The following is a 13,826-nucleotide window of genomic DNA, read 5'->3' as shown; positions in this document are numbered from 1 at the left end:
AGATAATGTTTTTGCCCAAGGCAGGAATATAATAACAATTATTTAATTCCAAAACTAATCCTGAGGGTAGCGATAAGGAGTAAACGCCAACGACCAACGCAGCAACTTTTGCACCATTACCGACGCGAGCATCCAATTCGCCTCTTGCACACTTCCTAGTCCTTTTCAGTCCCTGCAACGATTTGCAAGTATGAATCATTGATCCGGTATCAAATACCCATGAATCATCAGGACGAGTAGCAAGATTAATTTCAATAACATTTATACCTGAAGAGGAAGTCTTACTTCCCTTCTTCTTTTTGAGTTCTTCCAAGTACAATTTGCAGTTCCTCCGCCAATGACCAGTCTTATGGCAGTGGTGGCAAGTGTCAGAAGCGGCAGGGCTAGCCTTGGGCTTTCCAACAGGTTTAGGCTTAGACCTCGAGATCTCATCCGAAGTTTTAGCCTTGTCCTTGCGCTTTCTCTTCTTGCTATCCTTTTGAACCATCATCACATGACTAGAGCTCTTCTTAATGCTTTCCTCAGCAGTTTTTAGCATCCCATGCAATTCAGCCATGCTTTTCTCCATGCTGTTCATATGAAAGTTCAAAATGAACGGCTCGAAGCTCGCAGGGAGCGACTGAAGAATTACATCCGTAGCCAACTCAGGGCTAAGGGGAAAACCAAGTTTTTCCAGGCTTTCAATGTAACCAATCATTTTGATCACATGAGGACTGACTGGACTGCCTTCTGTTAACCTGCACGCAAACAAGGACTTTGAGGTGTTGTACCTCTCGGCCCGAGCTTGGTTCTCAAACATGCCTCGGAGTCCCACAATCATATCATGGGCATCCCTGTTCTCATATTGCTTCTGAAGCTCAGAGGACATACAGGCAAGCATGAGGCAGCTAACATCCAGTGAATCGTTGGTGTGCTTCTCATAAGCCCTCCGATCCGCGGCAGGAGCATTATCAGCTGGTTCATCAGGATAGGGGACCTCTAGAACATATTCCTTTTTCTCTTGTTTGAGAACAATTCTCAGATTTCTATACCAATCAATAAAGTTTGTTCCAGAAAGCTTCTCTTTTTCAAGAATCGATCGCAAATTAAAACTGGAAGTGTTACTAGCGGCCGGTGCCATGATCTACAACAGAAAATGCAGGTTCAGCACTATGCCTATGTGAATCTTCTATTAAACAATTTAACAAAAGATACTCCACTATATGTGTTTTCCCTCTAACAACATATAGAGGATCAAGATCCATATTCAACTAAGTTCTAGTGAGCTTTGGCATCACTGCTAGAAACTTAGTGACATAGGTAAGCAACGCCTTGCTAATCACATCCATATGTGACTCTTGTTTGTTGGGTGGCATCGAATGCCCCGGCGCCCAACACCATGCCCCAAAGCCCAAAACCGTTTTGATAGCTTTATCAAGTAAACCAATACTATGCGTGTGGATGTCCGACATCCACTCTAACTGGTTAAGATAAATGATGGCACCCTGCTTTGGCAGACCTACCACACAATGATCAAAACCTTTGTAGGTGCAGCTATTGGAAGGGCATCAATTACACTTGATTTTTCTGAGGGAAACTACTCAATCATGAAAATCATATCCACCACATATAAAACATGAAAGAATAGTATGACAGGAACATAAAAACATCACAGGCAATCATATTAACTGTGACATAGTATGGCCCCTTCACATGGTGATCTCCATCGCCACGGTTCCTGTCCTCCGGGTCATCATGCTTCAAATCTCCATGATCTTGTTCTAGTCTATTACACCTAATAGCACTAGATAAATTACATGAGAAGAAGCATCACAAGTCGACACGCAAGCCGTTATACAATAACATGACAGCCTTGGGCTGCAATTAACCATGACTCGCAGGCCATGAAAAATTACACACATGCATCACATATCACAAGGCCATACCAGTCACAACATTCTCTGCAAAAACGAGTTAAGCGTAGAATCGAATTCTAATGTCGTGATGGGATCATGTTATTACAACAATCTATGCGTGTACGCGACGGCGGTCCCATCTATGAAATCTATGCGTGTACGCAACGGCGGTCGTGATGGGATCATGTTATTAAAACCTCTCGGAAATACATAGATCGCATCTATGAAATCGCTATGAAAATCTCATCGGATCGATCGTATCGAGCCAATTCCGAGTCATTCATAATGCCTCAATTTCCATTAGATCAATCCCATTGATCATCGCGTGAGGTTTTTCCAGAAACGATGACAGCACACACGACCTCGATCTGCTGTTCTCCCGACCATGTCGCGATGCACGCAGTTAGCCCCGATGGTGATTCCAGCCGGTAGGGGCAAGTCGCACGCAAAAACAGGTGGGCGATCGAGCTAATCTTTTTGGCTATGTGGTTTCATCGACTGGCATCTCATCCGATCTCTAATTCACCTAACCAACCGTGCATTGATCAATCCATCATATGAACTGATCAAAAACAATAGATCTAATCTATTTCTATCACATATCTTCTATATGTGACTGATCCAGATCGAAAACTACGCAGGATGGCTCTGATACCACTGAAGGGTTGCGGGTAGGCTACGCTAGCACAAAATAAATTTTCTCTACCGCATTCAACCAGGAAGCCATGCGAGTAGGGGATCATGAATCGTTACCACTTGACGAGCAGTGCAGCGGAAGAAGAGTTGGAGCAGACCAATCCAACGTCGTGCGCGTCAAGTAGTCGATCGTCAACCTCGTCCCGAGCACGTCCCGAGCACCTTCCGAGTACTCGCAGGTACGTCCCGAGTACTCCCGAGCAGATCAGTACCGCAATAGTAGCAGCGCCTCCACGGTATCCACACGTACAAGGATGGAATCGCCGTGCGCCGGTGTGCTAGCACCGCGCGCCCGGCTAGGGTTTCGAAGGGAGTTCGGGAATAGGAGGCGGCTAGGGTTTTTGAGGAACACCATGCGCCTTGGCCCCTGCCTATTCTTATATAGAGCACGCTAATGGGCCTTTAATCAACATTAAAGCCCATTATGACTCTAAACCCTAATGGTCCTTTAATCAACATTAAAGCCCATTAGCAGATCCAATCCGCAAACTCGATCGCCTCTAGGGCATATTACCAACACCACCGAGACCTTGTGCGCCTGGAAGTAGTGGCGCAGCTTCCGAGAGGCGACGAGCACGGCATAGAGTAGCTTTTGCGCCTGGGGATATCTTGTCTTGGCTTCCCGGAGGACTTCGCTGACGAAGTACACCGGTCGCTGCACCCAGCGAGCCCGGACGGCGGCTCCACCCGGGGGGCTACTGCAGCCCCCAGGGTTGGCGGCATGGTCGGGGCTGGCCGGGCACTCGGGCTCGACTCCTTGGCTGGGAAGAGCAGTGTGCTCAGGCTCGACCCCTTGCCCAGGGGGAGCCGCGAGGACAAGTGAGTGGTCGGGGGCCTCTGGGAGCTGGGACCCAGCACCCGGCCCCAAACACTCGTCGCGCTCCACCACCAGCACTACGCTCTCGACCTGAGGAGTGGCCGAAACGTAGAGTAGTAGGGGCTCACCTTGAGAGGGAGCCACCAACACGGGTGGCGAAGTAAGGTACTTCTTTAAGTCGCGGAAGGCCTGCTCGGCCTCCGGCGTCCAGTCAAAATGACCGGATTTCTTCAAAAGCTTGAAGTGGGGGAGCCCTCGCTCCCCGAGCTTGGAGATGAAGCGCCCGAGGGCTGCCATGCAGCCGGTGAGGCGCTGGACCTCCTTGAGTCAAACCGGGGGTCGCATCTGCTCGATGGCCCGGATCTTTTCTGGATTGACCTCGATCCCTCGGCCAGAGACCAAGAAACCAAGGAGCTTGCCCGCCGGCACCCCGAAGACACACTTCTCCGGGTTGAGTTTGAGGCGGGTAGAACGGAGACTGTTGAAAGTCTCGGCAAGGTCCTCGAGCAGGGTGGCACGGTCTTGGGTTTTGACCACGAGGTCGTCGATGTAAGCCTCGACGTTACGGCCAACCTGCGAGTCAAGAGTAATACGAATAGTGCGCTGGAAAGATGACCCAGCGTTGCGCAGGCCGAAAGGCATTGACATGTAGCAATAAGTCCCCACCGGGGTGGTAAAAGCAGTTTTTTCCTCGTCCCCTACGGCCATGCGAATCTGGTGATACCCAGAGTTTGCATCTAGAAAGCATAAAAGATCGCATCCCGCAGTTGAATCTATAATTTGATCAATGCGAGGTAAGGGGAAGGGATCTTTAGGGCAAGCCTTATTTAGGTCGGTGTAGTCCACGCACATGTGGAGCTTGCCATTGGCCTTTGGGACGATGACTGGGTTTGCTAGCCAGTCGGGGTAGAGGACTTCTCGGATGAATCCGGCGTTGAGGAGCTTGCTGACCTGCTTGCGGATAAACTCCTGGCGCTCTGGCGCCTGCCGCCGGACCTTCTACTTCACCGGGCGGGCGTCCGGACGCACCGCCAAGTGATGCTCGATCACCTCCCTAGGGATCCCGGGCATGTCGGACGGTTGCCAGGCAAACACGTCTACGTTAGCCTGGAGGAAGGCGACGAGCGCGCTTTCCTATTTGTTGCCCAGGTCGCTGCCGATACGGACAACCTGGGTAGCGTCTTCGCCCACCACGACCTCCTTCGTTGGAACAGAGGTGTCGGCGGCGAGTCGGGGTTTGGATGAAGAGGGTCCTGGGCCCCCTGTAGAGCCATCGACCTCGGCCTGCACTGAGACCAGAGCCATGTATGACTGTTCAGCGTAGGAGACGGCGCCGCAGGAATCGGCGATCACAGAGATGGAGCCTGCGGGGCCGGGCATCTTAACCGTAAGGTATGCATAATGCACGGCCATCATAAACTTGGCGAGCGCCGGACGCCCGAGGATGGCATTGTAGGGGAGAGGGAGCTCCGCGACATCGAAGAGGACGCACTCCGTGCGGAAGTTGTCCCAGCTTCCGAACGTGACAGGCAACTCAACCTGCCCGAGGGGCAGGGAGTGCCCAGGGGTCACTCCACAGAAAGGGAGCGACGGCTTTAGGCGTCGGGAAGACACTTGTAGCTTCTCAAAAGCCTCCTTAGAAAGGAGGTTGAGGCCAGCACCACCGTCGATCAGCACCCTGTCGACCTTGACATTGCAGACAGTGGGGGACACTACCAAAGGTAGTCGCCCCACGGCTGCAGTACTGGCGGGGTGATCAGCCATGCTGAATGTGATCGAAGTATCCGACCACCTTAGGGGCCTTGCGGCCTCTTCACTCGGGGTTGCCGAGCACACCTCGCGTCGCATGACCTTGATGCCACGGCGTGAGGAAGGCGTATACGCGCCCCCGTCGATGAAGGCGACGGTGTGCTCGGGCTCCTGGAAGCCGAGCTCGGCGTTGTCGGGGGTGACCTCAGTATCGCCTCCTCCACGGAACTCGTCACGCTCCCTCTGGCGCTGCTCCATGAGTCCTTTGACCGTACGACACTCCGTGAGGTCGTGCCATCTGGTCAGGTGTATGGGACACCATTTACCTGGCTCAGGCCCCGCGGGAGCGGGGGCCCTCGCTGGAGCGGGAGCTCGGCCAGGGGCCGGGGCTCTCGCTGGAGCTGGTGCCCTTGCTGGAGCCGGGGCCCTCGTGGGCATGGAGGCCCGAGGAGGAGCCCGAGCAGGGGCCCTGACGGGGCATCGATCGACACCCGGCCGGCGCTCTTGCCGGTGATCGGGCTCTTGCGGCACCCTGTGAGCGGGGACCTGGGTTGGCTCAACGGGAGCGGCCTCGCGCTTCCTTCTCTTCTTCTTTTCCCGCTTGTCGGAGCGGGAAGAACTTGGCTGGTCGGAGGCGGGGTGAGGAGCATGCCACGCCCTGGCCTCCGCAGCCATGGCGCACTTATCGGCCAGTGCGAAGAGTTCCACAGTGGTCTCGATCTCGTGCGTACCTAGCTTTTCGAGCATCCGCCCATCGCGGACGCCCTGCCGGAAAGCAACAATAACAGCGTGGGGGGCCACTCACGGAATGGTGTTGCGAACCTGGCTGAAACGCTGTATAAAGCGCCGTAGCGTCTCCCCTTCCTGCTGTTGGACGGCGTGGAGGTCGCACTCCAAACCGGGACGCGTAAACGTGCCCTGAAAGTTGGCCACGAACTGGTGGCACAGGTCATCCCAGGAGCCGATAGACCCTGGGGGTAAGTTCATAAGCCAAGGGCGGGCGGAGCCCCTCAGGGCAACATGAAAGTAGTTTGCCATCACCTTTTCGCTGCCTCCGGCCGCTTGGATGGCCGTTGTGTAGATCTGGAGGAACTCGATGGGGTCGATGGACCCGTCGTACTTCTCCGGCAGCTCGGGGCGAAACTTGGAAGGCCACCTGACCCGGCGGAGCTCGGCGGTGAAAGCACGGCAGCCGGTGCCGTACCCCGCAGCGCGAGCGGGGGTCCTCGGTGGCGAGTGGCGGCGAGCCGGGGATCCCTGGTGGCCGTGGGCCGGGAGAGAGGAAGCCTGGTCCTCTGCCCCGACCCCCTGCCGGGTCTCCCGCTGACGCTCGAGAGTAACTCGGGCATCCTCGTGGCCCCTCCGCTCGTCAAGGTGCAAACGAAGGTCCTGGGCTTCAGATGCGACCAGGGGGACGGCACTCCGCCTGGAGACCCCTCGGCCCGTGCGGGTGTTGCCCGTTGAGGAGCCGGCTCTGGCGGCACCATGCCGGGAAGTGGTGCGAGGACTCCCGGCCTGCACCTGGCGATGAGCAGTGCCGACCAAAGCGACGACATCTTGTATCCACCGGCCTTCCGGAGTGTTCGGCGTGGCCTGAACGGGCGGGTGCCTAAGGAGAGCATGTGCTGCAAGCAGTGCGCTCCATGGGCTAGCCTCGCTGAAAGCGAGCCCGCGTCATGGTGGCACCCGACGCGGTCCAGAGGCGGACCGGGCGGCCGGGGTCCCGACCACCTGCTGGGGGTCAGAAAGTGCGTCGGCAGCGGCAGCGGCGGCCCTGATGGGCCCAACGCCCTGATCCCCTTGAGCGGGAAAAAACGCGCACGTGGATGGTGGTTGTTGCTGGTACGCAGCAGCGACTGGGCCTCCTCTGGCATCGGGCAGCGCCCCGTCACTGGAAGTGGAGCCGGAACGCTGGAGGCGATGCCCACCGGCCATCTTTTCCTGTGGGAAAAAAAAGCGAAACAAACAATCCAGGGATATTCCCCCCTACCTGGCGTGCCAGCTGTCGGAGGGTGAACTCCTATCGTAGGGATCCCGAGAGACCCCCTTTTAGAGATTCGGCCGGGGAGATGATCCTGAACGAGCTTGTTTTGGGAAATAAGCGGGAAACGGAAATAAATGCAGTGGCTGGTGGGAGATGATCGTCCTAGTGCGAGAAAGATGGGTGCACCGGGGTTTAGACAGGTTCGGGCCGCACGGGGGCGTAACACCCTACTCCTGTGTGAGTGCTATATCTATCCTTGAAGGGAATTCTTCAAGGATGTATCTGGTTACAAGAGAGAGCCACTTACTGAGAGCTTGAGGCTCTCGTGTTCTAGCTTGGCTTGAGCTGGTTCGAGCGTCTGCGTCCTCTTTCTTTTTCTTCTTACGGTCTCTCTTTTTTACGTGTTCTCCATCCTTTCCTTTTATAGGCGCGCCGACCTCGACATATCCTGAATGGGAAAGAGGGGGTGCCAGTGCCAAGGTGCCACGGAGAAAGGCGTCATCATTCCGTCTTGGCGAAGTGACAGGGGCGGTGGAAAAATGCGGCGCGCATCCGACCACCCGCCACTGTGGATGCCCTCGGGCGCCATTAAGGGGGCCCACCGGGCAGCCTCAGAGGTGCCCGGTGCGCCCACCTTGTCTTGTTCTTCTGCCAGGGAAGGGTGGCAGGCGGAGCGCTTCGATTCTGGTAACGTTATCCCGAGGCACCCGGATGAAACGGGATGGGACCCGTGCATTTAATGGACCCACGCCCCCCTGCCAGTGCATGGCAGGGTCTGACATTGGGGCGTGGGCAGCTGAGAATATCAGGATGTCAGGCCGCGCGTGCCTATTAAATGCGGCATTGGGCCTTTGACTGGCTGACACCCCGACGAGGGGGCCCTTCGGGTCGTCGGACGATCTTGCGTGAACCTTCGGGGAACCGAGTCCTCGAGGGCTGCCACGTGCAGCCCCGAGCACTCTCTCTCGAGTACTTGGGTGAGACCTTCGGGGAACCGAGTCCTCGGGGGCTGCCACGTGCAGCCCCGAGCACTCTCTCCCGAGTACTTGGGTGAGACCTTCGGGGAACCGAGTCCTCGGGGACTGCCACGTGCAGCCCCGAGCACTCTCTCCCGAGTACTTGGGTGAGACCTTCGGGGAACCGAGTCCTCGGGGGCTGCCACGTGCAGCCCCGAGCACTCTCTCCCGAGCACTTCGGTGGGACCTTCGGGGAACCGAGTCCTCGGGGGCTGCCACGTGCAGCCCCGAGCACTCTCTCCCGAGCACTTCGGTGGGACCTTCAGGGAACCGAGTCCTCGGGGGTTGACACGTGCAGCCCCGAGCACTCTCTCCCGAGCACTTCGGTGTTTGGATCATTGGGGGACTACAGTACTCGGGGATAAGTGAGAAACCTCCCGAGCACTTCCTTCCCGGTACTTGGACTCTGCGGATCATCGGGGAACTGGGGTGCTCGGGAACCTAGAGGCTACGGCCCCGAGCACCTTCCCCCGGGACTTAGTTTTTTCTTATCCTGCAGGGTGGACCTCGCGGGATGGTGACACGTGGCGGATGGCCGGCCCGGTCTCGGGATTCAGGGACCCCTGGTTCCTAATACACCGACATGATGCTATGCTTATTTTCGTACTGATCAATGCACCCTAATGTATAGATATTGATGCTATGCTTATTTTTGATATCATGCTCTCTACAGAGAAGCAAACATTTCTTTTGAAATACAATAAAATAGTGGCAATGATGATATGGCTCGAGGCCGTATTTCTTTATTACTTCTAGGACTTTAGTACTGATTTCGTGGGTTTAGAGAGGAAGCATTCTTCTAAAGTCAGCATTTATGTGCTAGTCCTACTAGTTCAAAGAGCAGCTTCTCTCAAGACGAGCTGGATGTCCTATCTGAGGTTGGCCTAAAAATGTTCTTTTACTAAAGAAAACTGTTTAGTACAACCTCAGATAGGACATCCAGCTCGTCTTGAGAGAAGCTGCTCTCTGAGCTAGTAGGACTGGCACATAAATGCAGGCTTGTGAAGAATGCTTTCTCTCTGAACATGTAATCAATATTGAAGTGCTAATAAGGCCATTTGCTAGAGCCACTGAGGCTAATAGTTTTTTGCAAGAATATTCTTTGGTGTTATGGTGGTTTGTAGTATATCATTTTTTAATATTCTCTGAAAGAATAATGTGTCAATTATCAGTACCCTTATCCTATTTTGCTACGTTAGATGTGATTTTTTTTTTGTTAAATGTGGTTCTAACGTACTCAATTACAATATTGTATGTGTATGCATTCTATCTATCGACTCCTTCATGGTTATCTCACTCTTTCGATAGTCTCTCTCCCTCCCTTGTCGACTTTATCTCTACCTCCCTCCTTTCTCAGCTCTCTATATGTATACTACTCAACCGCTTGTCGTCATCGTATGCAGAATTTCCAGGAAGGAATGGCACCACCAACCACCGATCCGGCCTAGGTGCCAGAAGGAGATATCGTGCCGCTGTCAAACATTGAAGAAGGTAGCTCGAGCCACTACCTTAACTTGGAACAAATAGGCGTATGTGGAGTCGATGAGGTAATTCATACATATTATTGTATAGGTTCCCAATAGTTTTTTCGTATCTGCGCAGATGCTTGATGCTCCAGAGAGTCACGACAATGAGCAATCCCAGGCACGGCATCGTGCCTAAGGTCCCTCAAAGATGCCTACCGGGCGATTTGTGATCACGAAGGTCTCTCCAGCAAGGGAGTCAACTGCACCTGAGAGAGTTCTGAGGCCATACAAGTCAGCATGTGTGATTGTTGTTAAGGATCACGTACCCATCAGCTGCAGATTGTGGACAGGCAAATGAGGTGATCCGCATGTGGTTCCTGATTCGATCAAGAACGACATCTTGTGGTCCAAGATATTAGAGAAGTTCGACTTCCCTGAAGGGACAGATATAAAAATAGTTAAGGGTAAGACGCTAGTGATCATGGGCATTTCATTTAAGAACTGGAAGGGCACACTGAACAGAACATATGTGCAAAAAGGTACAACGTCAGATTTCCGAAAGTGGCCACAACTGGAAGATCATTGGTAAGCCTTTGCGAAGTACAAGTCATCGGAAGAAGCACAGAGGTTGAGTGCAGTGAACAAAGCAAACTCAAAGAAGAACCTCTATACCCACAAAGTCGGCAGTCGTGGGTACATGAGGAAAGAACGGCAGTGGCAACAACAGCTAGATCAACTGTGAGAGAGAGGTGTCACGCCTGAGACGGAGGGCTGGAGCGATCGATCAACGCACTTACTTCTTGGGAGGGGTGCTTCTTACTTGTCTGATGGAAGCTTATGCTTTACTCCAATTAGACCACCAGGTGAACTCGTCCCGTACTGTTCATGCTTCCTTGGACGGATTACTACTACATCCACCAGGTGAACGTGGAAGAAGTAGAACAATCTTATCCGGACATCACCCCTCGAAGGACAAGTCTACTTGAACTCGAGACTGTGCTCTAGTCGTGGTTGTGGTGGTGGTCGTGGTCGTGGTCGTGGTCGAGTCCCAGGACAGCATGTCAGTAAAACGGGCATAACTCGCTCATACAAAGTCTGTTTTAGGCAATCTTGGATATTCTAGAAAGCTTACGGCGAGCCCTGTCCAATGGATATTAGCTCAATAAAATATTCCTTATGGTATAGTTAGAGTCTAAGGAATAAGGTGTTGTGCCACCGTTTTGGACCTAGTTGGGTCTTGTAATCATGTCGGAGTCGGAGTCCAGGTTGTGTACGCCTCTTTCCATGGCTCCACAACCCTAGGTCTCACGTCCCCCTATATATACACTGTAACTGTCATAGTTTAGGCTCGGTTTAGCTTAGATTATTCTGTTTTGGACAGTTTCGCAGTTTATCGGTTTGTTGAACCCCAACTCGAGTACTTAATTGGTAATTAGCAATATTCAGATTGCATCTACCTGTTCTTGCTTGTGTTCTCGATTCTCTTGCAGGAAAAAAGCCTTCTTGGTGATGTCAACCGCGTCTTGGTACGATTGATAACCATGGAGTAGTGGTGTAGTGTTTGCGAGGGTTCTCGATCTGTTCTGTTCGGAGCCTTTGGATCATCAACGTCGAAGCTCCACCAATCGACTTATCATATTACTTTTCGGAAGATCGAGCAAATGTGTATCAAGTGGTATCAGAGCCTCGGTTGCCCATTAGGTAATCTCAGTTATCCCCTTTGTTTTGTCGTTTTCCATTACCTAGTGTCCAGAAAATTACCCCACAAAAATATTTAGATCTTAGTTTTTCCACTGTCCAAACCACTTTGAGCCTTCACAATTTTGTTTTTAGTATTCGTGTCATTGAGTTTGAGTCCATTGTCAGTGTCTTTGTTGCTGGTCGAGTCATCATGTTCTAGTTTCTAGTGTTGAGTCTTGCTGTTTAGTCGTCGTGTATCTCGGTCTGGCCTTATTTCCTATAGCTAAAATTGTGTATCTACTCGAGTTTGACCACTAGTCACTTTAACCATCTACTCGGGTTCAACCACTAGTCGAGTCGACCATCAAGTCGTGTTCGACCACTAGTCGCTTAAACCATCTACTCAAGTTCGACCACTAGTTGAGTTGACCATCTACTCAGGTTCGACCAGTAGTCGCTCTAGCCACCCACTCGGGGTCCCAACCAGTTTTTTTGACCACCCACTCGGCGTCCGACCAGTCACTTCGATCACCTAGTCGGATTCAACTACCCACTCATTTTCGCCTCCACAACCTAGTTGGAGTCTATCTGTTTCTGGCTGCTCTCAGACATCCTACGAACTCATCATATCGAGCATTGTCCGACAAAGTTTGAGTATCACTCAATAGCCCAAACAGAGGTAGCCACAGTTCAGAGAGAGAGAGAGAGAGTATCTTTTTATTACCTTTATACCCCTACTCTCCGGAAAAAGTTTGTGACCCACATACCTCACTGGTCATAGAAAAGGGAGTAGAAGAGTTTTTGAGTTTGTGTCACATTCGCAAAAAAAGAAAAAAAGAAAAAGAAAAGCAAGCAAGAAGCAAAGAGTGCCAAAAAAAGAAGAAGCAAAGAGTGAAAAAAAAGAAGAGGGAGAGAATTCAAAAAAAAGAGAGAATCAATCTGCTATGTGAATTTTATTCTATTGTGCTTATGTCTGTTATAGTTTTCGGCTTGCTTGACCTAGTTCTAGGGAAGTGTTCAGGCCAGCAACTGTGACGAGTATTGTGGACTTTTATTCAGCTTTGCTAATCTAATTTCAATTATTTTCATTCCTTGCTACTCAATATAGCCTATCCAAGCTACACCTTCTCTCATTATGAACGATTTCTCCCCTTGCAACTACCTCACTCGCACCTAATAAGGTATCACGAACCAGCCACCGGTTGTGCCAACTGCGGTGATTGGTAAGAACACTTGCAAGAGCGTGGTAAGACGCTTGAGAGTGTGTGACTCCACCTCCACCACCTAGTAGTCGATAGGGATAATTTATCTTTCGTTATTTTCTATCTTTGACTAACCATGGCAGGAGAAGTATTGGATGCGAAAGAGTGTGTTTTGAGGGAAGAACTCACAATGTTGTTGGATGATCATCGACAAACTATTAATGACGACATCGCAAGATGCTTGCGGAAACTAATACTGCATTGCAACGACTTAATGAAAGCATTGCAATGCTCAATACACACTTTGATCGATTGGTTAATTTGCCACCGAACAATGGTCGAGTGGATCCTCATGGTGCAGCCTATTTACAAGAGGATTCCGTCGCGGATGATGAAATTTTGAGACAAGAACGTGATGCGTTCGATGAACGACAAAGGAACCAATTGAACTTCAACCGTCAAGGTATGAGAGGTAATAATTTTTAGCAACATAACCCACGTATTAATGATGATCCATTTGCTAAGGTTAAGTTTACTATACCATCTTTTGAGGGTGCTTATGATGCTGAAAGGTATTTAAATTGGGAGATGACGGTAGAATAGAAGTATAATGCTCATTTAGTTCCTGAAGTGCATAGAGTTAGGAAAGCCACTAGTGAATTTAAAAAATTTATAATCATCTGGTGGAATAGGGTATGCATCAACGGATTAGCTCCTACTATTCGGAATGCTTTAAAGGTTACTATGCGTAACAGATTTGTTCCACCCTCTTTTAAACGTGATTTGCATAAGAAATTGCAGCGCTTAAACCAAGGTGGTAGATCCGTACAAGAATATTATCAGGAGCTACAAATTAGTATATTGTGTTGTGATATTATTGAGGATGAAGAGGCTACAATGGCACGCTTTTATGGAGGGTTAAGACGTAAAATTTAGGACATAGTTGATTACAAAGAATACAATAGTGTTATTAGATTGTTCCAACTTGTATGTCTCGTAGAAAAAAGAATTGCAGGGACGACAACACAGGCCAAGGAGCAATTTTGGAAGCATGACCACTTCAAAATCAACACCAAGACAAGTCAAAATAGACCCACGTTCAGCTACATGGTCTGTTGCCCCCTTCTCGAGTAGGGCGCATTCAGCAGTACCTTCGACACTGTCACATGCTCCCGAGGTAAGCAAATTCGTAAGTGTGCAGGGACCAGCCAAGAGCTCTTCTTCGGTTGCTTCTACAGGCCGATCGATCGGGATTGTATGCCACCGATGCAAGGGAATGGGACACATCATGAAGGATTGTCCAAGTCAGCGAGCGTACATT

This window comes from Phragmites australis, chromosome 8 (genome assembly GCF_958298935.1).
Source record: "Phragmites australis chromosome 8, lpPhrAust1.1, whole genome shotgun sequence".
In the NCBI taxonomy this organism is placed as follows: Eukaryota; Viridiplantae; Streptophyta; class Magnoliopsida; order Poales; family Poaceae; genus Phragmites; species Phragmites australis.
This window is presented reverse-complemented; position numbering follows the sequence as displayed.